At 37.3% G+C, this 22,123-nt stretch overlaps 1 protein-coding gene across 1 annotated transcript in view; it reads left to right on the top strand.

Annotated features, from left to right (window-relative positions):
* The window catches only part of LRRIQ1 (leucine rich repeats and IQ motif containing 1), a 235,015-nt gene that overhangs the window by 33,691 nt on the left and 179,201 nt on the right, over positions 1-22,123 (top strand). The window contains 1 exon segment of the mRNA XM_032493693.1: positions 13,930-14,042. The gene's annotated coding sequence lies outside the window, so the exon portion shown is untranslated.

The following is a 22,123-nucleotide window of genomic DNA, read 5'->3' as shown; positions in this document are numbered from 1 at the left end:
ACAAGGTTCAGATCTGCACAAAGTGCAACCGCATGGTATCATCCTTTTAATTCTGGTACGCAGTCTCCAGACAAGTGGGGTAAGCTTTCATGGCTTTGTCCTGTCAGGCTGCCGGCTTCCACATGGCCTTGTTTGATAGCGATGTGCGTAACTAGAGTGGGTGTTCACTCAGTTTGGTTGTTGGTCTCAGGGAAAAGGGGAGATTGTAGTCGATTTTGTCATGGTGTATAGGGGATGAAGATTTTCCTGTGGATGTGCTTTAGGTAAATGAGATGTCACATGTGAAACTCAGGAGCCAGTTTAAAAAGTCATTGATACTTAAGGCCTCAGCAGAGATAGATTTGTTTGATTGAAACAAGACATAGAATTCAATACATTCAGGAGAAGGCAAGATTTATATCTTTATTGTTTCAGTTGTCTATTGCTGTGTAACAAACCACCCAAAATATAGCGGCTTACAACAACAATGGTTTTGTTGTATTTCAGATTCTTTGCGTTGGTGGGGCCCAGATAGGCACTTAACTGGTCTTACTTGGAATCAAGTATCGTCAAATGGCTCCTGTGACTGGATGTCTGGCTCCTGGTTGCTCCTCTACCCAGTTTCTCTTCCTTCTGCAGATCTACCTAAATGTTTTTCATGTTGGAATCAGTGCTTTAAAAAAAAATGAAGAGGGAGTGGCAAGGCAAGGTTTTTAAATTTGGGAGTTCACCAGTCCTAGAGCACTCCTTCCTTCACACTGTGTCGGTTAAAGTGGCAACAGGCGCAGCCAACATTCAACGGCAGGGGACCTAACCTTCACCTCCTCAGGGGAGGGGCAGCAGGTGGGAGAGATGAATGGAATTGGCTTCTGCTACCTTTGGAAACCAAGTACCACGCTCATTGTTATTCTAGCTGAAATTTGGTACATCCGGATTACTGAGGATTGTGATCTCTGGGGATAGTGTTTGAATGCTTTCTGAAAGTACTTCTGTGATTTTTAACTCTCCTTGGTTCACTTCTATGGTGAAACTATACTATCTAGTATTATCCATGTACTTTTACAAAAAAAATGGAGAATAGCATTCATTGATGTGTAGAGAAAATAAAGAAAAGCTAGGAATCCCGTTATCACTCACACAATAAACCCCAGTCCTTGCTAGTCTTGTTTGATCTCCCAGTGGAAGATTCTCATGGGTACCAGCATACGTCATCTCTGAACTGGCTATGTCCAACAGAGATGTAACGTGCAAGGAATGTTTACCCAGGTGATGACCGTTTCCATCCTAGGGAGAGTTAGAAGAATTGGGTAGAGATTAAGACATTGTCCATCCCAGGTGGATGGAAGATCAATTAAAGCAGTCCTAATTTGTGATGGGAGGTTATCAGTTTTAAGGTTTCTTCCCATCTTCTAGAAGTTTTTATTAATCAGATCAAACCTACTCTAAACGTTTTTTTTCCTCTATCTATCAATCTACCTATCTTTCATAAATTTACTTCTTCTGAGAACAGTTTCGAGATGTTAGATGTATTCTGTATTTTCTCAACTGTTAGTTCATATGTAGGAAGATGAGTTTAATAAATCAGAACAATTGTCTGATGAGGCTTAGTTGTTGTCTGATTTAAAATGCATTATTAAAACAAATTTCTTTCATTATCTTGTGTCAAAGCACAGGCTGACAACTGCTTTACTTTTTAAGGAAATCTTAACTACCAAAAATACATAATCCAAAAATTACTTTAAAAATATAGTGTCAGTCCACATATACCTGAGTGTAATCCTCTCTTTGAATCATAGAAGAGAATATAGCAAGCTTGTACTTCTATAGTAAAACGGTAAAAAAAAAAAAAAAAAAAAAAAAATCTCTCTATTCTGAAACCTTGTTTCCATGATAGACTCTACCACATCACCAGGGTAAAGAACTGGGTCATGACCTCTGTAACTCTGGATTTTGGAGGTCCTTCTTGTAATCAATACATTGAACAAGTGGGTGTCATAAAAAGTAATCAGAAAGCATATTTGTTTTTACCTCTGTAGGGGAGTTCTTTCTTGCCTCTGGATGAAAATATGGTCAATCTCGTGATTTTACACCTTATCTTTAGATAATTAAATTTTCCTGTCTCTTTAAATCACGAAAGAGCATCAGTTGAATATTTAGAACATCTGGTTCTATGTATGAATCAAAGCTGTTGATTTCATTCCAGGTTATAGCCAGTTCTCCTTTTGCCTTGGGTACCAGCTCTCCTTTTCATTACAGCTCTGATTCCTCTGAGTTGAAATAGAGGGAAGCAGGAGAGTGAGGGGAGGGAGCCAGGGCTTACTTGGTGGGTGTTCTTGTATCCTGGCTTCATCCTGTATGCACTTACCAGGTATTTAAAACCGACAACGTCCCTTTTAGCTATGTTTGTGCATTCTTCATAAGCTCCTTTATTTATATGTGGTTCCCTCTATCTGAGCAAATGCTTCTCTCTTCTCTTTTGTGGCTTCTTCCTTAATCTTGCAGCCCCTGAGTGTACAGTGAGGTCTGCCACTTAATGCTAGGTTCTTTTGCTCCTGCAAAACTATCCCATTAGCCAAGGCCTACGCCTATCTGCATGCTTGCTCTCTTCTACATGCAGCCACATGTGGCCCTCAGGAAACACTTTTATATTTGGTTCTCTCATTTACATGTAAGAATCAAAGTTTTTCCCATTGCAGGACAGGAAACTCTTTGCCAGAGGCAATTTATTCATTCAACAAATACTTGTTAAACATGTACAATGTGTCAGGGACTCTAGGCACTGAGGATACAGCAGTGAACAAAAACAAAAAAACATCTCTGCTGTGATGGAGGTTATATCCTAGTGCAGGATCCAAACAGCAAACAAAACACGTGTTGTCTTATAGTTGTCTCGCTGCCCATAGGACCACACGGGGATGGAGCTGAGAGGACGAGAAACAGCCTAGATGTCCTTACCGCCTCGTTGTGACGGAAGTAATCCCATGTTTATGACATGATAAAAGGAGTTCTCATCATCTCTAGGCAGCTGGTGATGCTGAGGCTGTGAAGAGTGTTCAGGAGAGGGAAGGAGATATTCTTCGCCAGGAACACGCAGAGCTCTGGGCTCCCCGTCTTTGCTGGACAGTGATGATGTCGAGGCCGGCAGGGGGTGGTCTCACATGGAGGGCACAGATCTTCTGGGCTCCTTCTTGAATCCTAATGGGAGTCCAGAGTCTGAGGAGGGGCAGCCTCACGTAGAGTAAGTTCCTTATTTCATGTTCCCTTGTGATTCTTAGAGAAAAAAAACCCAAAAAGCAAAAAACAAAACCCTCTAAGACTGTCTGTGGTGTCCTGCAGATGGGGGCATAAAGGAAGGGGGAAAAGAATCATCAGTTTCTTAGGATTGTGCGTGTCTTTCTAACCAGAATGAAACACTGTGTCTGTGACCTATAGGAGAAGAATCCAGGAGTACAGGTGTCATTTAACAAATCTTACATCTGTCAGAATGTCTAACGTTAAAAACAGACTGACAACATCAAACGGAATGAGAAGGTAGACCCAACTCAGCTCTCATGCTTTATTGGTGGGAGTGGAAGGAAAGTGGTTCAACCGCGTTGCAAAAAGGTCTGGCAATATTTGTAACATTAAGCATATACCTACCTGGAGGGCCAGAATTTACTGAAGAGGAATGAAAACATGTTCACACACATAAAAATATACAAGAATGGTCGTAGAAACTTACTCATTATAGCTTAAAACTAGAAACAGCCCAGACACGCACCAACAGGAGAAGAGAGAAAATAAATTGTGGCTTATTCATACAGTGGAATACTACTCAGCAATAAAATTAAATGGAACCACAAACTGGAATCTCAAACACGTAGTGCTGAGTGAAAGGGCTCTTACACAAAAGAGTGCAGACTGCATGATCTACATGAAGTTCTAGAACAGGACAGACTAATCAACCGGGGGAAAAGAACAATGGCTGTTTCTGGGGTGGTGGGAACAGAATTGACTGAGAATGAAGAACCCTTCTGGGGTTCTAGTAATCTTCCATATCTTGATAGAAATTTGGGGTTGCACAAGAGTGTGTACTGTGAATGGTACTTCAGCTTACTGAATGGTACACTTAAGGTTTTTGCATTTCATTGTAGTTAAATTTATCTCAAAAGAAAAAAAAATTCTATAAAATTTTAGTTTATGCCATACATGCTTAAATACTTGGGGGAAGGTTCTGATGTCTGCAGCTTATTTGGAAAAGCATCAAAAAATGGATTAATAGACGGATAGTGGGATGGTTAGATAATTATGTCAGAAAGCAAGTATAGTAAAAAGCTAATCATAGAATCTAGGTGGTGGGTACAAGTTTATTTACTGTAAAATTCTTTACTCTTCTTTAAGCTTGATAATTTTCAAAATAAACCTTCCTGGAAAAAAGTCTAGTTTGAGGTAGAAATATGATCTTTTCTTATTGTGCCTCACATATTATAAAAATTCATAAAACATGAATATCTCATAGCTTTGTTATTTATCTCTTATTGAAATAGTAAAGACGGTAAAAGATGCATTCATTTGCTCAATTATTATTTATTGAGCAACTCATTGTTAGTCTGTAATAAAAACAGGTGCAATAGTCTGTTCCTGCTCTTACATTCTAATGGAGGAAGAAGAGGTATCTATTTTAATAAGTAATATTTATTTATTAAATAAATAAATAAAATATTTATTTAATAAATAATATATGCTAATAAATAATATACACTTACATTGTAAATAATTTTAAACAAAATTTTTCTTTAAAATTCTCAACACCGCTTGGATATTTTACTCTACTTGACTTCAAATATTTTCAGTAAAGAACAGTGAATTACTATGAAAACAAGTTCTAGAAATATGTTTTACAGTGCTTCCTATGTTGAACCAATAGTTAGCAAATTATCTCCAATTAACAGTCTTCATGTCTTTCATGTAAAGTGTAGTCATAAAATATTAGGTTCTGAAATTAATTAATCCAAAATAAAACCCCGTTGAACAAGTAATCATTAAGAAGCATAATTTAGGGAATTTTTTAAAAATAAAAAAAAACTTTTCTGAACCATAAGCCAGCAACATCACAAGATTTGTCCTTAATACCTACATAATGTAAATTACATCTGGCATGTCTCCTCACTAAAGCCACGATGCCCAGAAATAACTAAAGTAAATAGCTTTAAGCAAGTTAATTTATAATCTCATCCAGTGAGTGTATATGCAGCTGTCAAAAAACATTACCATTCTAGATTACTGACTTTAAATACAAATCCTATTATCTCTATTATTGAAAACGCTAAAAGCAAGTTTTGGACCACTAGGACCTTAAATCCAGTCCTCAGTCTTCTATTCTCTCTCTCTCTCTTCTTTTCTTCTGTGAATTTACCCACCTGACATCCTCCCTAAGCTCCAGCCTTATTTCTCCTATAAAACACTGGATATTTTGCTTTAAACATTTCCAAAGCCAAACATTTCATCTTGCTCCCCAAAGAGCCATGCAACTTTCCTGCTTTAATCATAGCTGTACTATTTTTCTTGTCATCCAGTTGTTAAGTCTGAACCATTCTTCTCTTAATCTAGTGTATTAGGCCACTGAATTTTGTTATTTTTTTCTTAAAAATGTTCTCATACCTCTTTCTCTCTCTTTATTCTCAGTGCCTCCCGCCTAGTTCAGTGATCTCATGCTGAACTACCGCAGTAACTTTTTAAAGTAGAATTTATTGCTGCTCCTTTTCCAGTTGTTAAAAAATATTTTTATAAAAGAACATTTTAAAACAAAGAGAATATAATGCATATATTTCGGTCCTATTATGAGCTAGTTAAAACAAGGCTTTAACTTTCAAGGATTCTAATTTCTCTGCCTACTGAAGCCTAAAAATAAGGATCACCAAAGATGTGTCCGATACCAGTGACGTGTTCACTGTTACCAAGTGTGTGCAAAGATGTCCTTCCCTAATGGCCCTGCCCCCTCTTCTCCACCTAAATCCTGTGTCTCCGTCTGAATCATATCCTGCATGATCCTTATTCAGTTACTCCAGCTAATGTGAATCTTTCCTTTTCTAATTCACTCTTCCATTATTCCACGTATGTGCTTCTGCCAGGAATCTGAGAGCCTTTGCTGATACTTTTTCTCCTTTACCTCTCATATTCAACCCCTAACCAAGAACTCTTAATTCAACTTCATAAATGCAATTTAAATTTCCTTATTTATCTCTGTTAACGCTGCCACTATCCTGACCATGTCTTAATGTTGTACCACGTAGACTATGAATAGCCCCCTTCACTACCTATAATTCATTCTCTCTTAGTAGTCATAATGACATTTTAAAAGGCAAATTTGATCACAGTACTTACTACCCTGCTTAAGGCTCTGGCAATAGATTTTTAACTACACTTAGGCTAGAATCCAAAATCCTGCATGTGGCTTACAACATCCTACAGAATCTGGCCACTTTTCATCATCATCTCTCACTATTCCCCTCACCCTCACCCCTGATCACTGTCACCCTCAAATGCCCTGGACGGCTGAATCAGTACTTTCCTATACCCTTCCTCTGATTTACTCTCTTCTCTCCTCTGCACTCACAACCTATTCCTCCAACTTAAATGTAGCTTTCTCACGGTACACTTCTCAGCTCTCCAGACTAGGCTTCTTTATTACAGAGGCTCACAGCATGTGGTACTTTGCAGTGCTTATGATCATTTTAATTGCTGTCTAATTCCTGCAGTTATTTGTTTAATGTTTGTTGCCTTCCACAAAGGCAAGGACCATGTCTATATTTTCCAGCCTTGTATCCCAAGCATCAAGCAGAATGTCTTGCAAAAACAAGAGACTCAATAACATTTTATAGCCTGGGGAAAAAAATGAAAGCCTGATTTATCCTATGGATATAGTACTTACTTGTTGTTCTCCAAATTGTTCCTGTGGTTAAATTTTATTTCCCTAAGCATATTTCATCTTTTTCAAGTCAACGACCATGCTCTATATGTCTCTATAATCTCCATAGCAAATAACTGTTCTGCAAAACAGCAGACATTAAGTACACACCAGTTGAATAGTTACAATACTGACTTTTTGAAGAGGATTTGGGGGACAGATGATCAAAACAATATTTGATACTGAGAGAAAACAGAAGAGGGGGATAAAACATCACTACTAAGGGTGACCAATAGTTTAATTACTACATTAAGGCTATTCTTAGTTTCCCAGTTTTATGCTTATTTTGCTCTTAAGTGACATGAGGAAATCTGTTAATATAGAAAAATTAAGTTTACTTGAATACAATTAAAACAAGCTCCTTCGTGGGTTTCAAAATGAAAATTGGAGTTTAGGGCCAAAGGAAACTCATTTGCTCTTCAGGACTGAAGAAAAATTAGGCACCGTAGGAGGGAACTTTAGAGGTAAGAGGGGCCAAGCTAGGACTCAGGAGGAAAGAGAGTGGAGGTGGGGGGAACGACATGTCTCCCACAGTGACTTTTTCTCCTGAATCTCCAGTTTAGTGCCCTGAAGCCTATAAAATCTGTAGTCAAGTGGACTGCTTGTGCAAACTATTGAAGGGGCTAAGACTCATGTCTAAGTTAACCTGAGATAAAACAGGGAAGGCAAAGAGATGGTGTTCCTGGCAGAAGCAAGAATCTCTAAAGAGTGATTCCCAAAGAAGAGAGTGTGGTAAGATCTTTGAACTTCCACAGTTCCCACTAAGTTCAGGTGGCTGCACAGTGACCGGTGTCTAAAAGTAACATTCCCAACTGAAATCTATGTTTTTTCTCCTTTGAGAGAAAATGAGAGCATTTCTTAAGGAAAGCACAATGAAATTCAGTCACATTTTAGGTGAATTAGTTAAAATAACAAAGGGGCTGTATAAAAGGAGCAAAGTAGAATCATCTGAATTTTTTTTAAGGAAAACAATCCTGAAAAGTAAATGAGCGCTTCACCAAAAAATTATGCAAATTACAGAAATATTAATTATAACCCCATTTCTTCCATTAAAGGTTTTTGTCTTGAACCAAGTCATTCCACAATCTTGTTCAGACTGTCTTATTTACACATGTGATTGATAGTACTTGCAGCATGTGACAAGGCTGGATGAGCTCCTGAGACCATTATATCTCTCCAAAATATGATTCTATGCATAACTAAATCGAACATTTAAATATATATTTTGTTCCCAGTATTTGCAATTCAATTAGCTAAAACAGGCACATACTGATTAGTAAAATGAATGACATTAAGTGGTTCGATTTTTCTGAATTTTAGTTAATGACTCTTACGGAAAATGATACAAGGGTAGGCAAGGTAAAATAAAAGCATGGCTTCTAACAGAGTTCTGAATGATGCTATTCTTCATAAATCAATAATTGAGCACATGACTCTATCCTTATTTTAAATGCCTTTATTTGTTGTATTTTGAAATGGATCCTTCAACTACATATAAAGACAAATAAATGTGCACATTTACTGCTAGATGATATATCAAATTATGCTATCAGGTGATATTTTTATTTTAAAACTCAAATGATGCTGTTGCTAATTTGTTGTTTTCTGTTTGTTTACTTTTGGTTTGTTGTTTTTTTTTTTCCATTTTGATCTGATTTTTTTTTTCTGAATGAGCTCTACCTCTTGAAGTTCTAACACAATAAACCAGCACCTAACAACAATGTATATGTATGTGAAAATGTATCATTTAAAAATATATTTGCATGTAGATGTTCCAAACCCGTGTTGTTCTTTTTTGTTTTACATATGAAGAAACTGAGACTCGGGTTAAACAAAATCCAACATCATGTTAGATTTCCAGCCAGGGAAAAGACAAATTCAAGTCTCTATTTCTGACTTAAATCCATGTTCCTTTGACTTCACCAAAAAATGGAGAACACAGACATAATATAGATAGAGATAAATGGTATCCAAAAGCCAAAATTAGTTTTTGTATCCCGAAGTGTTTAGAGGTTTCAGATGTTTCGATTTTTTAGTAGCATTATTAATTCATACCTGCAATAGCAATGTGAAAACACAGTAATACCTCAGTGAATTAGATTAGGTAATGTGCTTCATTTTCTCACTTTAATTAGCTGAAGAATTGCTTCAGCTTTTCAATTCTCTGTCCTTAGAGACTTGAGACTCAACTTTCATTGCATGAAAATACATTCTGATTTTTCCAAGATAATCTGTTCAATTTTATTCATCAAAATGATTGACAGGTGTTTAGAAAGAACAAAATCCAGACAAAGCTAAGCACTGAGAATCTCTGATCAATTAAAGAATAGTTTTATGTTTATATGATTTACATATGTATATATTTATATCATAAATGTCATCTACTTACATATGTTTATATTTTTGTACATCTATTTCTGGATATTCAGTAGTAAGTACTTTTAAAATATATGTGGGATCCTGAAGTCTGAAGCACTTCGTTCAAGGTAAAGTCAAGAGAAAGACAGCATGCACAATACAATGCACCAGGCAGAGATACAGAAATTAGAAATTCAAATGTAATATGAACTTGACCATATCCTTTCTACACATGACCTTGTGTATTATATACTTTATATATTTTTATTGTGTTTGAATGATGTCTAGCTTAGTCATAAAGGCAACTAATCACTTTCAGAATAACATAGAAAGGAAATCATTTTATTTAACTTGATTCAGCATAGTGTTTGAAAGGTCGTGTGATCACATGCATATAAAATCCTAACACTTAGAGGCAAACTGCTATTGAATGGTTTAAGCTGTTTCAAATCATCATGTTTGTGTGTGTAACATGTGACGTACAGTAGCCAGTTTTTGCCATCTGTAGTGTTACCCTTAGCAACAGAAAAGCATGTGACAGTGCTTATGTGACTGCGGGTCTGCAACAGTGTGTAGAAGGATTTAAGCAAAATGAAACAGATAGAAATACTGATTCAGGCAACTGGAGTTTTCAAGTGTATTGCCCTGATCATGCAGACTGTTAAGGAAAGAGAAGAAAGGAGCAAAGAAAGCAAGCAGAGAAAACTGAAGTGGGAGACTGTGGGACCATAAAGGGGTGTGTTTTCCAGAGATGGTTGTAAAGTTGCATTTTAAAATGTACATGTAGAGCAGATCTGATCATTCTGTTCCTTTGTCTTTGTCATTTTATGATTTGTCTTTTGTAAAGAAAGCTAAAAACCCTTTTCTGCTGCATGATGTAAAAAGGAGGAGTTCCAGCATCACAAACACCTTCCTCTATTACCATCACAAGATTGAGAATTCTATTAAATATTACCATGCTCATTTAAAGAAAGCTAGAGAAGGAGATTTTCTGGAGTCCAAAGATCAGTTTAAGTTGAATAGAATTAGAAGATCATCTATATGGAGTAACATTAGTAACTTATGCAAACCATAAGATTTTTTCACATAATTTTTTTTTTTAATTTGAGTTTGGGAAACTTAGTGAAACTAGGAGAGGGAAGATTCTATAGTACTCATAACAAACAAATCCAACTTACTCACTCTACTAAGAAACTCTGGCTAGACATAGATCTTCAACAGAAAGCAAAAATGCAGAAGTGACAGTATAAAGGCAAGTGTTAGACGTGTCATGTAAACAGATGCTTCTGGGTCACGGAATCCTTTCATGTAAATTGACTGCATTTAATGGTCGATTGTGAAAAGAATTATATTATGAAAAGAACTATGGTGAAGAGAACAAATCTCAAAAGGAAAAATATCTTCACTTTTACCGTTTATGTTTACTATTGTGAAGAAGAGGAGAAACACATGAGCTTTATTCTGACCAAATAGTTCAATTGATTAGAAAACCAACAAATACTGAGTACTTGTGATATTTAAGTTCCTTTATATGATTTCATTGCAAAAGCAGTAGAAAGTACATGGTGTTATACCCATTTTACAGATGAAAAGCTTGAAGCTTTAATAGCTTAAGGGGATCTCCAAGGCTGGTATTTAGGAATTAGTTCTATTTTTGCACCTGAGAACTGCACCACACCTTTGCTGCCACTAAGTCGGTCAGAAGAAAATCTGTGTGCACGTACATTGAATATCATAGGTCATGTACAATTGCAAGAAATGGGCAGTATATTTTAACTCTGAGCTTCCAAAAAAGTCAAACCAATAAGATAAATATATGGTCAGTTATAATTATCTAATGTTTTCAATAGGTATTTATTCAGTGCCTTCTCTGTGTCAGACACTATACTAGAAACTAGAAATACAATGGAGGGAAAACAGACATAGTTGTCTTATGTATTAGTCAGGGTTCTCCAGAGAAGCAGGAGCAGTAGGAGTATACATATTCAAGTGCCAACTTCTCTATATATGCATGAATAAATGAGCTTTATAGTAACTGTAGGGGTTCAGAACAGACCTCCCTAAACTATTTTGAGCTATTTTGAGTTAAAGGCAATGGAGACCCAACAGACTCAAGAGAAACTGCTGTCCCTCCCTTAACTACCGAGAAGAATTTAAAGTGGGGTTCCTGACCTAAGGTACTGGCTCTTGTAGTTATGAGGCTAAAATGTCACATGATCTGCAAGCTGGAGACTGTAGAAAGGTCAGTAATGTAGATGCCAGTTCTAATCTGAAGACTTGAGAACCAGGAGTACTGAGGGCAGATGGATGTCCCAGGTCATGTCCGGCAGGGTACAGACACCCTTCCTCTGCCTTTTTGTTCCGTTCAAGCCCTCGAAGGATTGGAGGATACCCACCCACACTAGGGGTCAGGGTGGGAATCTGCTTTACTCAGTCCACCAATTCACATGTCAGTCTCTTCCAGAAAAACGCTCACAGACACACCCAAAGATAGTGTCTAACCCAGATATCTGCATCTGGTGGCCCAATCAAGCTGACAATTTAAATTAGCCATCACACCATCTATGTTCTTGCCTTGCCTCAGATAATCATGACCTCATCAAATTACAATGCCCAGCCCTCTTAGTCCTTGTGGATATGGTGAAAAACAAACATGAATGGAGTGTTATGTTTATTTTCTGCATCCTCAGTGAGAATACCACGGCTGCAGTTCACCATCTAGAACTCTAGATGTGTCCAACTCCACAATAATGTTTCAATGAATGACTGAAGTAATCACACCTAAATATAGAATTTATATATTTAGTTCATTATCTATATAAGCTATGGAAGGAAGTATTTGGTTTTGTAAAGTAGGAAGAAGAGGGGTATCACCAGATAGCTGTAGGGATGAGGGAGAGACTGGAAACAGCACTGGAGAGGTTTGGCTACAAATGGGAAGAACAATGAGGTAAGATAGCGGATGGAAGGTAAAGTAGAAAAAAGGCAAGAATTTTTTATTTTTGTTAAACTTTTGTCAGGGAGAAAGCAATTTTTTTTCTCTATCCTTCTAGCTTTTTGTGGCTGGTCTAAGAATTAAATTGACATGAGACAGATTAACAGGAGAACATCACAGAAAATTGAAACCGAGTCTCCCTAAAACTGAGTTTCCCTGAAGAATTTGATTAATATCTCTCTATCCAATACTTGATTCCCTTTCTTGCCCCACCCATATTCCCCTCAGGATTGAGGAGTATCAAAAAAAAAAGGGGAGACTGAAACAAAGCACCACCCTGTGGGGCCCTCCCTGGACATATAAAACCCCTCTGTGTCCCCCATTTCTTGTTTGCAGGAAAAAGGCTTTAGTATCCTACACCTTCCCCGAGTTCCAAAGAGCAGTACAAGCAATTACTAATTAAGGAAATGAGAAAATGCAGAAACAAATGAAAAGCAGTTAAGCCAGAAAAGTAATGGCAATAATTCAGAGCTAAAACAGTCTTAGATCCTCTCAAAAGCTATACAAAATCTGACACATATCTTTGAGTTGTTCTGTAGGAAGTAAGAACCCCCCCTACCCAACCCCCAGGTCAAGCATGGTGACTACATACTGAGCAGACGCCCTAGAACACAGACCCTTTGGAACCAGAAAGCGGAGGGTTAAGATTCCCAAAACATCATCCTGTTACCTCACCACCAACCAATCAGAAGAAAGTCATGCACCCTGCAGCCCTCATCCCAAATGTTGCCTTTAAAAACCCTAAAAGCCACCAGGAAGCTCAGGTCTTCTGAGAATGAGCTCCCCATTCCCCTTGCTTGGTGCCTGCAGTAGCTGTGCTCTCCTTTACCACAACCTGGTGTCAGTAAACTGTCTTTGCTGCATGGTGGGCACGTAAATCCAAGTTTGGTTTAGTAACAAAAATTTAATAACATGTATACATGGGAGAGAACCAAGAGTACTAAGTAATTCACCAAAATGGCAGAAACCCTCACCTTCCATATCATCTTCAACTAAAGACAAAAGAGGATTTGGGGGCTGAGGGTTTGGGATTTCAGAGGGGAGGAAGGCAGTTCACATGAAAATGGGAAAGCACTTGTAGGGGAAACAAACAGTTTGCTGGGCTGTGTGGAGACAGTGGGACACACAGAAATGCTCACAGATTTTTGCTGGGTTCCTCCCTGCCTGCACACCTAGTTCATACTATAGTTTTCTATGGAGATAGTTCCCTTTCTGGAGTAGGTCCTCTATTTACAGTTTTAGGCAGTTACGGAGAAGGTTAAAGTTTCTTCCTGAGTCTTCTGGGTCTTGATTTATTTTAGCTCAAAATAATCTGCATGCCAGATACATGTTGGGGTGGCAAATTTTGCTCCCCTTCACTTTGCTTTGTTGTGTTTTTTAAGGTAGAAAAAACTTGAATAGACCTAAGTGTTGTTGAGATGTGTGAAAGACGCCTAATTGGTCCCCAAAAGTTACTCCTTTTTTCCACAGAAATAAGTTTTAGCTGAGCACATAGAGACTCAGCTGGAGCCCAAATTTCTCAACTTCCCTTACAGCTAAGGGTGGCCATACAGGTGACTAAGCCATAGCCAGTGGTCCGTGAGTGGAAGAGATCTTTACTACCGCTGCAAGTCTTACTTACTTCACTCCTGCTCTGCCCTTCTTCCTACAGGCTGGAATGTGGAAGTTGTGGCGACTTAACCCAGTGAAAGAGCAACAAGGGGAAGGGCACCTGAGCCCATGAATGGACCAGAGACACCTGCAGCTTGTCTCCAGACAAAATAGGTAAGAGAGAAACAACATTGATCTTAGTATGTGTATTGCCAGTGCTCGAGACGCTGGAGGCCTGGCAGGTGCACGGATTCGGGCAGGCCCAAGAACACGCGCGGATGCAGAGCCGCAGGTGTCCCTGCCGTGCCTTCATTGCGGGGAGGAGCACACAGGCTTCAGTGGCGGCAGCAGCCAAGTCCCGCCCGCCTCATACAGCAAGGGAAACAAAGCCTGCACCCATCCAACTATGACCTATGGGCTAACCGGTCCGCTTGCGTAGCGCAAGTCATCCTTACATAACAACACATGGGTACTGCGCATGCGGGATAATACTGCTGAGTCTCTGGGCAACGGCCTTCCGGAGAGGGAGCCTGACTCTGCATTCTCCCTACGGGATGCCTCTTTATTTTGGAGTTTCTTTTTCCTAACCCCTTAGCCTGTACTTAACTAATACGAGGAGCCAGTGGAGAAGTTAGAGGCACCACACCATAAGGAAACAGGGAAGATTTGTTAGAAGTTGTGAGAATTAAGAATGACACTGTATATTACATATAAATAAATATATATATATATATATATATATATATATATATATATATATATATATATATATATATATATATATATATATATATATATATATATATATATATATATATATATATATATATACACACACACACACACACACACACACATAATTAACCAAAAAATGCAGGAGGCTACAAGGGTCGAGATCTTTTAAGTATATATTGTGGATCTGGCACAGTATAAACTGCTAAGGCACTTTTACATAATTTATCTCATTTAATATTGATAATGATCCTAAGAGTAGGTATTATTAAATTAGGTTTTTAGAAGCTGAGACCCAAAAAGTCCGCTTTTTTTGGTCCATGTTTCACAGCTGTTAAGTGGTTTATTTGTGGTCCAAAGATAAGGTGTCTAATTCCTAATTCTTTGTACATTTTACTATTCTCTTGATGAAGTAATTGGATTCTTATTTGAATACTAATGCAAGTATCTATCTACTTAAATATCTATCCAACTCAAATATCTAATATACTATTGAGAGTAGTTTAAAGGCATGCACTAATGGAGTACTAGCGTATAAAGGATTACTTATGCTGTTTCATGCTTGTGATTAAGGGGAATTCTAATTAAATGTGATTCTGCCTCAAGTCCAAGACCTAAATCTAATTGCCTTTGTTTGCTTGACAGGTTGTTCTAGCCAGCCTCTACTTTGTTCTTTAAAAATGTCATAATCAGAGGCTCCTCATTTTACAAACTTCTGCAACTTGCAACCTTTCATAGATTTGAACATACTTTTCAGAACAAAAGTATATTGCCTCGGCCTAAACCCAGGAAAAGGCACAAACATTTAATAATGCAGTATTGCTAAGGCAATATAAACATTCAAAATTTAGGTATAAACATATATAAGCATATACAATTTAGATATAACCTTTCATAATTTATCTTGTCCATAAGAAGAGGAGCTTTGTGCACTTGATAGTTTGTTTCAGTGTTTCTCAGATCTTAACTCAGCAACACGTCCCACGACCAGCAGCTGGGGGCATACAACCATTAGAGCACAGAAGAAGCTAAGAGCTAACCCTGTAGCTGGACTGCTTGTTTAAATCCCAAAACTTTCTATTTCTATTTCTATCTAATGTGGGCCTTTTTGCAAGTTACTTCATGGCTCTCTGTCTCAGTTTCCTCATCCGTAGGGTACTTGCCAGACAAGTTTGTTGTGAAAGTTAAAGGACATACTTTATGTAATTATAGTTGAAGAATATTCAAGATTTAGATTGGTAAAACTATCCTACTCTTGTTGAACTTCATTTACACATATTCAGTCATTATTTAATCTAGATGCTTGTTTTTTTCCTTAAGAACTAGTGTTAACTCACACTACACAGCTATTAACAAAATTTGCAAATTAGGAAGCACTATTAAAGACACCTTTATAAATGTGACAGACACTCCTAAACTCCTAGGAATAGACTTTTAAAGTGTAGAAAGTTGAACTTACACACACATAAGGTGACATTTCTATACTAAACTTTAGCACTATTATCTTTGTCATAGCTTAAACTGTTAAAATAATAATTCTGAGCACTGTAAATGTACATATGCATATGCTTATAAACACACATGCACACAGAGAATGCCTGAAACTGGAATTTTAATTCAGTTCTCATTTATGTTCATCGGTATTACTCATTGCTGTTGTAGGTGTGAAACGGACAGTGCCGACATGTGCAACTTCTTCGTTTCATTGCCCCTACACAAACCTTAACACACCACATTTTGGGGGTAATTTATGGAAGGTGATTATAATAAAGACTAAGCTCGTAACAAGAGACTAAAAAAGTTCTTGGTTTCTCTTTTAATTGGTAGTCTGTGTCTGTGATCCAGGGCTGGTATGCCGTCTCCACTGTGTCAGAGACTCAGATACTTTCCATCCTGTTACTCTTCCACCCCTAAAACATTGCCCTGATCCACAGAGCAAAAGGTAGTTCACCCCCTCTTCCCCATTTGTGGCCCTGGAAAGGGAAAATGAGAGATAGGGAGGGCATGAACTTTCATTTTTAAGGCTATTGCCTAGTTGTTGAGAACATCACTTCCATTCACATTCATTGAGCAGAAACTAGTTATACCACCACCTTAGCTGCAAGAGAGGCGAGGAAATTTAGTCTTAGCTGGGTGGACACTACTCCAGTGACAAGTAGAAAAAAGGAATTGGAGGTATCAATGTTGGTCTCTACCACCATTTGCCAAAGCCTAATCTTTTGAATCCAGAGGTTCTAAAGTCACTGACCATCTGTTTGCTGACCTTCTATATTATTATGAAAACTGTGGGTTCATGCACAGAATGATGAATTATGACTCAGAGGAAAAACTATTTTGGAATTTATTATTTCATACACCTTTTAATATTGTATATGGAGTTTTCATTATAAAGGGAGAATAAAGCATAAATAAAGCTCAGTTTGTGGGTTCAGCCTGGGAAGTTTCCTGGACAAGGACAGCAAGATGTTACTGTAGGCTTAAGGAAGAGGAAGTTGAAAATTTCAGTGTCTTTTTAGTATTGATAAGAATCCACAAAGAATGTGTTGTATTATGACATCTTGCTGTATTTCCTCTACTGACAGCAATGTGCCAAGTGAAAAGTATCCAAAAAATGATAAATTATAAGACACAAAAGAATATGGACAGAGAAAATTATAGTGGATAACTGGTGGTGTTTTTTATTTCTGTTGAGAAAAATGAAAGCTGTTTTTTTCTCCTGCTTTCAAAAAAAAGACTGCGGTGCTTTTGAAAGCATGTGACTTTTGATAAATAGAGTTTCTAACATTAAGCCAGACCCTGATGCTCTAATATTTGATAGAATAAAACAAAATAAGGTTAACCTTTTCAAGTCTGTTGCCTTTTTTGAAATAAAAGTATCATATTTGTTTAGGACTTTGATGTTACAAATAATTGTATAGTTGATTTTATTTTTAATTTCTTAATCAAACATTGATTCAAAAAACATTAATGCCAGCCCCTGCAGTCAGTCTCCACACAGCAAGTCAGTTTTCTCAGCATCTCTACTAAGTATTACCATTGCCATTGATTTGTGGTGTTAAATTTATCACTTATTTGATATTCCCATATGTTGGGATCTGTTTCTGAGTGTTCTGCTCTAGGCAGTGTTATTTTTTCTAATCATGCTACAACTCTCTGTCCTTACTATTTTTGATTTTTTAGTATTTTAGTGTCTGGAAGGGTATATCCTCAATGTTTTCTTTTTCATAGTTGACTTAAGCACTCATGAACATTTATTCTTCCACATAAATTTTGGAGCAAATTAATTTTACTCCTCAAAGTATTTAACTGGAATTTTAATTGGAATTGTATTAAACAGATGAATTAAATTGTAAAGAATTGATATAATTATAATACTGTTCTAGCCAAGAGTATGTAATTCCTCCTGCTTTTCATATAATCTTCTATATTCCTTTTTAAAATCACTTTTAAATCTTTTTAATCTCTGTAGAGTTCTTGTGTGTTCTGAATTATTTTACTTGAAATACACTTTATGGTCATTTTTGCTATTGTAAATGGTATCTCATTTTTATTAGATTTTCGAATTCATTATTACTGATGAAGCAAATGATATAGGTTTCACATCTAGAAAATTTCCTCAGCTATCTTATTAGTTCTTAAAGTATTGCTTTAAGTAAATAATATCTTTTGCAATTTATAAAAGTTTATCTCAACCCTTTCAGTTGTTGTGCTTCTATTTGGCACCCAAGGAATACTTGCAGTTTGAGATATTTTACTCTCTTTAGTTTCTTCTCTTTTTCTTTCTTGAGGCTCTTTATTTTCTGATGTTGGAATTTCTATTTTTACCTTTCACATCTTTCAGCCTTTCTCTCATATACAATTTTTCTCTACTCCTTCCTGATCAAGTTCCTCGATCTGAACTTTCCAATTGATTATTTCAGCCTTCAGCGGCATTTACTTGCTTTTTCTTCCATCTATTGCATTTTTTTCAAACACTGTATTTTTCATAATTGATGTAACATATTTTAACTTGGAATTTGGAGGGTGACTTTTTGTTCTAGTTTCAAATTGTTCCTATCTTTTTTTATCTTCTTAAGTATATTTATCAAGCTACTTTTAAATTATTTATTTGAATTTTAAATTCTGATAATACTTTCTGAGATGATAAATATTGTTCAGATTTTTTCCCCCACTTTGCATTGTAGTAATTGTACTCCTTTCGTTTCTGGTTATATTTGTCTGGAGGTCACGTTATTCAAGAAGGCATCACTTACTTTGGTAATGGATATGGGAAAGAGCCAAAAGCCAGGTCCTAGTCTGTCTGTCCCGGGGACTTTAATGAGATTAAAATGGATGACATCCCAGCGTAGAATGTAATGAGCAACTATTGTTTATTCCAGACAAGTGAAATTCTGTGAAGCAGATCTATCATGCTTCCTGACTTACACCTTGGACAATATGAGTCTAGGTCATTGCTTCAAACTCTGTGGTAAAAAGGAAGATACTGACTGAAGGAAATGTGGGCATAGGAAAGAGCAGAACTAGTAATCAAAATAAAAAACATAATCAGTGTGAAAAATAAGAGAATATATACAGCTCAAGAAGGAATTAGTGAGTTGGAATATCAGATTTAAGAATTATTTCAGAAGTCATCAAGACACAATAATGTTAATATTTTTAAAAAATAATTAAAGAAAAGCTAAAAGACATGTAAAATAGAAATAGAAGTGTATGGGATTTAATATGGATGAATTATTTGATTATTTAGCTCATAAGCAGGTAACCCTACTACATCTAAACATATCTGAATATACTTTAACTCACTGAAATTGTAAATCTGTGTTTCTTTGCGAAAAAAAAAAAGACAGGAAAAGAAGACAGTTTCTAAGATTAGTGATAAACATAATATGAAAGTCAAGAGATCAAAGAAACATATGCTTTTTTGCAAAAAAATATAAGTTTAAAGAATGGCATATCAAATGCCACTACATTTGGACAAGATTCATCACAGTGTTTCAGAGAGGGTTTCTTTCCTGGTAAAAGATAGTCATCAAACAAAAAATGGAACTTTAGTGAAATTTAAATGTGGTTAACTTTCCATGTGAGGCTACAGTTAAATTGAAAAGAAATTCAGGAGTTTGTACAAATAATTCCATGAGGCAGCAGGATGCTGAAGTCACTTGTACTGCCACTGAACTTCGCTATAAGTTGGTTTGGAAATTGTAATTGCTTCTGAATAGGCCATTGAAGCCATGAAAAGGTGGCAACAGCTGACATGTTGCCATGGTAGCATTTCCTCCCCAGCTGAGGAAGCTATACAGAAGAAAGGATATAGGTCAAAAAGTGTTTACACTGACAAAACAACTGCATATTAAAATCAAATGCTTTTGTAAACATCATGTGCTAAAGGATAATTGTGAATCCCAATTTTAGTCTATTAAAAACAGACTCATTAATCTTTGGGATGATGTAGCAAGCTGTGCTGTGAGACAAAGGACATTCAAGGTCAAGAATACTCTCTTTCCTACATACTGGCATTTCAATTAAAAAAAAATCGGGGTCATGATAAAACTTTTTCCTATGGGTTTCATCTGAGTTCCTTGAAATAGAGATATATTCAACTGAAGAATTCTCCCAGGAGGCAATTCATCTCATAATGAGTTACCCGAGAGTAAGAAGGATCAGCTCTATGCTCAATACATGTCTATTGGTTTTTAGTTCTGTACCCTCATTGGTGACCAAAGCTTCTGAAATGCAGTTGAAGCCAGATATAACTAAAAAGAAGAAAATAAGGGTGAGAGATGAAGGAAAGGATGGAGTAAAATGAGCCAATAGCCCAGAGGCAGAAAGTGTGAAAAAAAGAAATAGCAAAAGTAGGAAGAAAGAAATGAAAGAGGGAGGGAAGGAAGGAAGGAAGGAAGGAAGGAGAGACATTGGGAAGTATCACAGTCTTCCTAATAAAAGGATGCAGGTGGCATTTGCAAGACAGTGGCTGAAAAAAAATTTGTAGTTTGCTTTAACTGTATTCATCAGTCACCACACCATCAGGCAACAATTACTTACGTCATCTGGGGAATTCACACTTTGCATTTTTATTAAATTCAGTTTGGATGGGGCTAACAGGATGCCCGGTTCTAAGTATAGTATCTGATAGGCTTAAGCTAATAATATATCTCACTCTTCTCTGAACAAAGTGATTAAGTCAGGGATGGGCAGATGATCATTCTGAGCCGGTACTTACATGTGTTTTGGAGTTTCTAAAAAAGAAAAGCCCTTTCAGGCTTCTCCTAGGGAGGCGGTATAACGATTTGAGGTCTGTCTGCAGCCGTCTTGGGACCACTGGAGAAAAGCTTGAAGCTACTAGAAGCCATCAGTCAAAACTGGGGATAGAGGTACCCCAAGGAAAGTTGAACCAAGACATGGGTTGAGTGACATTTCAGTCTTGAAACAACCCACACCAGAAGGCAGAGCTGCCCATGGATGGTTCGGTTGCATGGGGCAATTACATTCTTAATTTTGCCTAAGCCAGTTTGAATTGGGTTTTCCATTTCTTGCTTTGGGAAAGAATTCTGCTAAAATTCCCCTTAATTCCCAAATCTTCCCCCTCCCTTGTGCCAAATAAAGATAATGAAAGTAACTGAAGCAGAAAATAATGGTTGAATCCTTTGGTTCAGAATCCATCAAAATCCCTGGTGTATACATTTGCGGCCTCCCATGTGCAAGGCACTAGAAAGGATATGAAAATGAACAAGACAGCCTGTGACAGAAACGAGCAGGAGACAAGGATAGGTAATGAATAATTAGCAACGAAGTAGATGTTTTATTTTCACCATTTACAAATGAGAAAATCGAGTCACTGAATCTAAGAAACTTCCTCAAGAGACGACAGAAGTGATGAGGGATGGAGCTGCGGAACAAGGCACTTAGATTTATAGAAACTGCGGGACAGTACATAGTAGCAAATATTATGTGCTGTCTGTTTTAAATTCATATACCCATATGTACCATCTGTTTATTATTATATCCTTTAGTAATGAAAATGGAATAATTGTTGTTACCATTAGGAATTTGACTGGCTTTTGTCTCTGCTTCCTAGGAGGAAAACTGAATCCCTTGGGTTTCCTCAGTGATAGGAGCTCCCCTGCTATTTATAGTGGGCCCTGGTAGTTTATACTAATTAGGTGGCTCATGGTGGACCCCTAGAGAGCTTACTCTCTCAAGATGATGTAGGATGGGGTAAGCCATTGCAGAAAGGTCAACCACGTGATTAAAGGGTTGGAGCTTCATCACATGGCCAAAGTGGAGAGGAGGGAGGTTGCGGACTGAGTTCAATTATTTGGTCAGTGATCTAATCAGTCGTGCCTATGTAATTAAACTGCAGTGAACATTCTGGGCACTGAAACTCGGTCGGTAAAGCTTCCTGGTTGGTGAATACACTGATGTGCTGGGAGGGTGAGGTGCCCCGATTCCACAGGGAGAGGACTCAGCAGCTCTCTGTTCCTTCCCAGACCTCACCCTCTGTGCCTCTTCACTTGAATGGTCCT

The sequence above is a fragment of the Camelus ferus genome, chromosome 12 (genome assembly GCF_009834535.1).
Source record: "Camelus ferus isolate YT-003-E chromosome 12, BCGSAC_Cfer_1.0, whole genome shotgun sequence".
In the NCBI taxonomy this organism is placed as follows: domain Eukaryota; kingdom Metazoa; phylum Chordata; class Mammalia; order Artiodactyla; family Camelidae; genus Camelus; species Camelus ferus.
The sequence above is the reverse complement of the archived record's forward strand: the minus strand, read 5'-3'. Positions and strand labels throughout refer to the sequence as shown.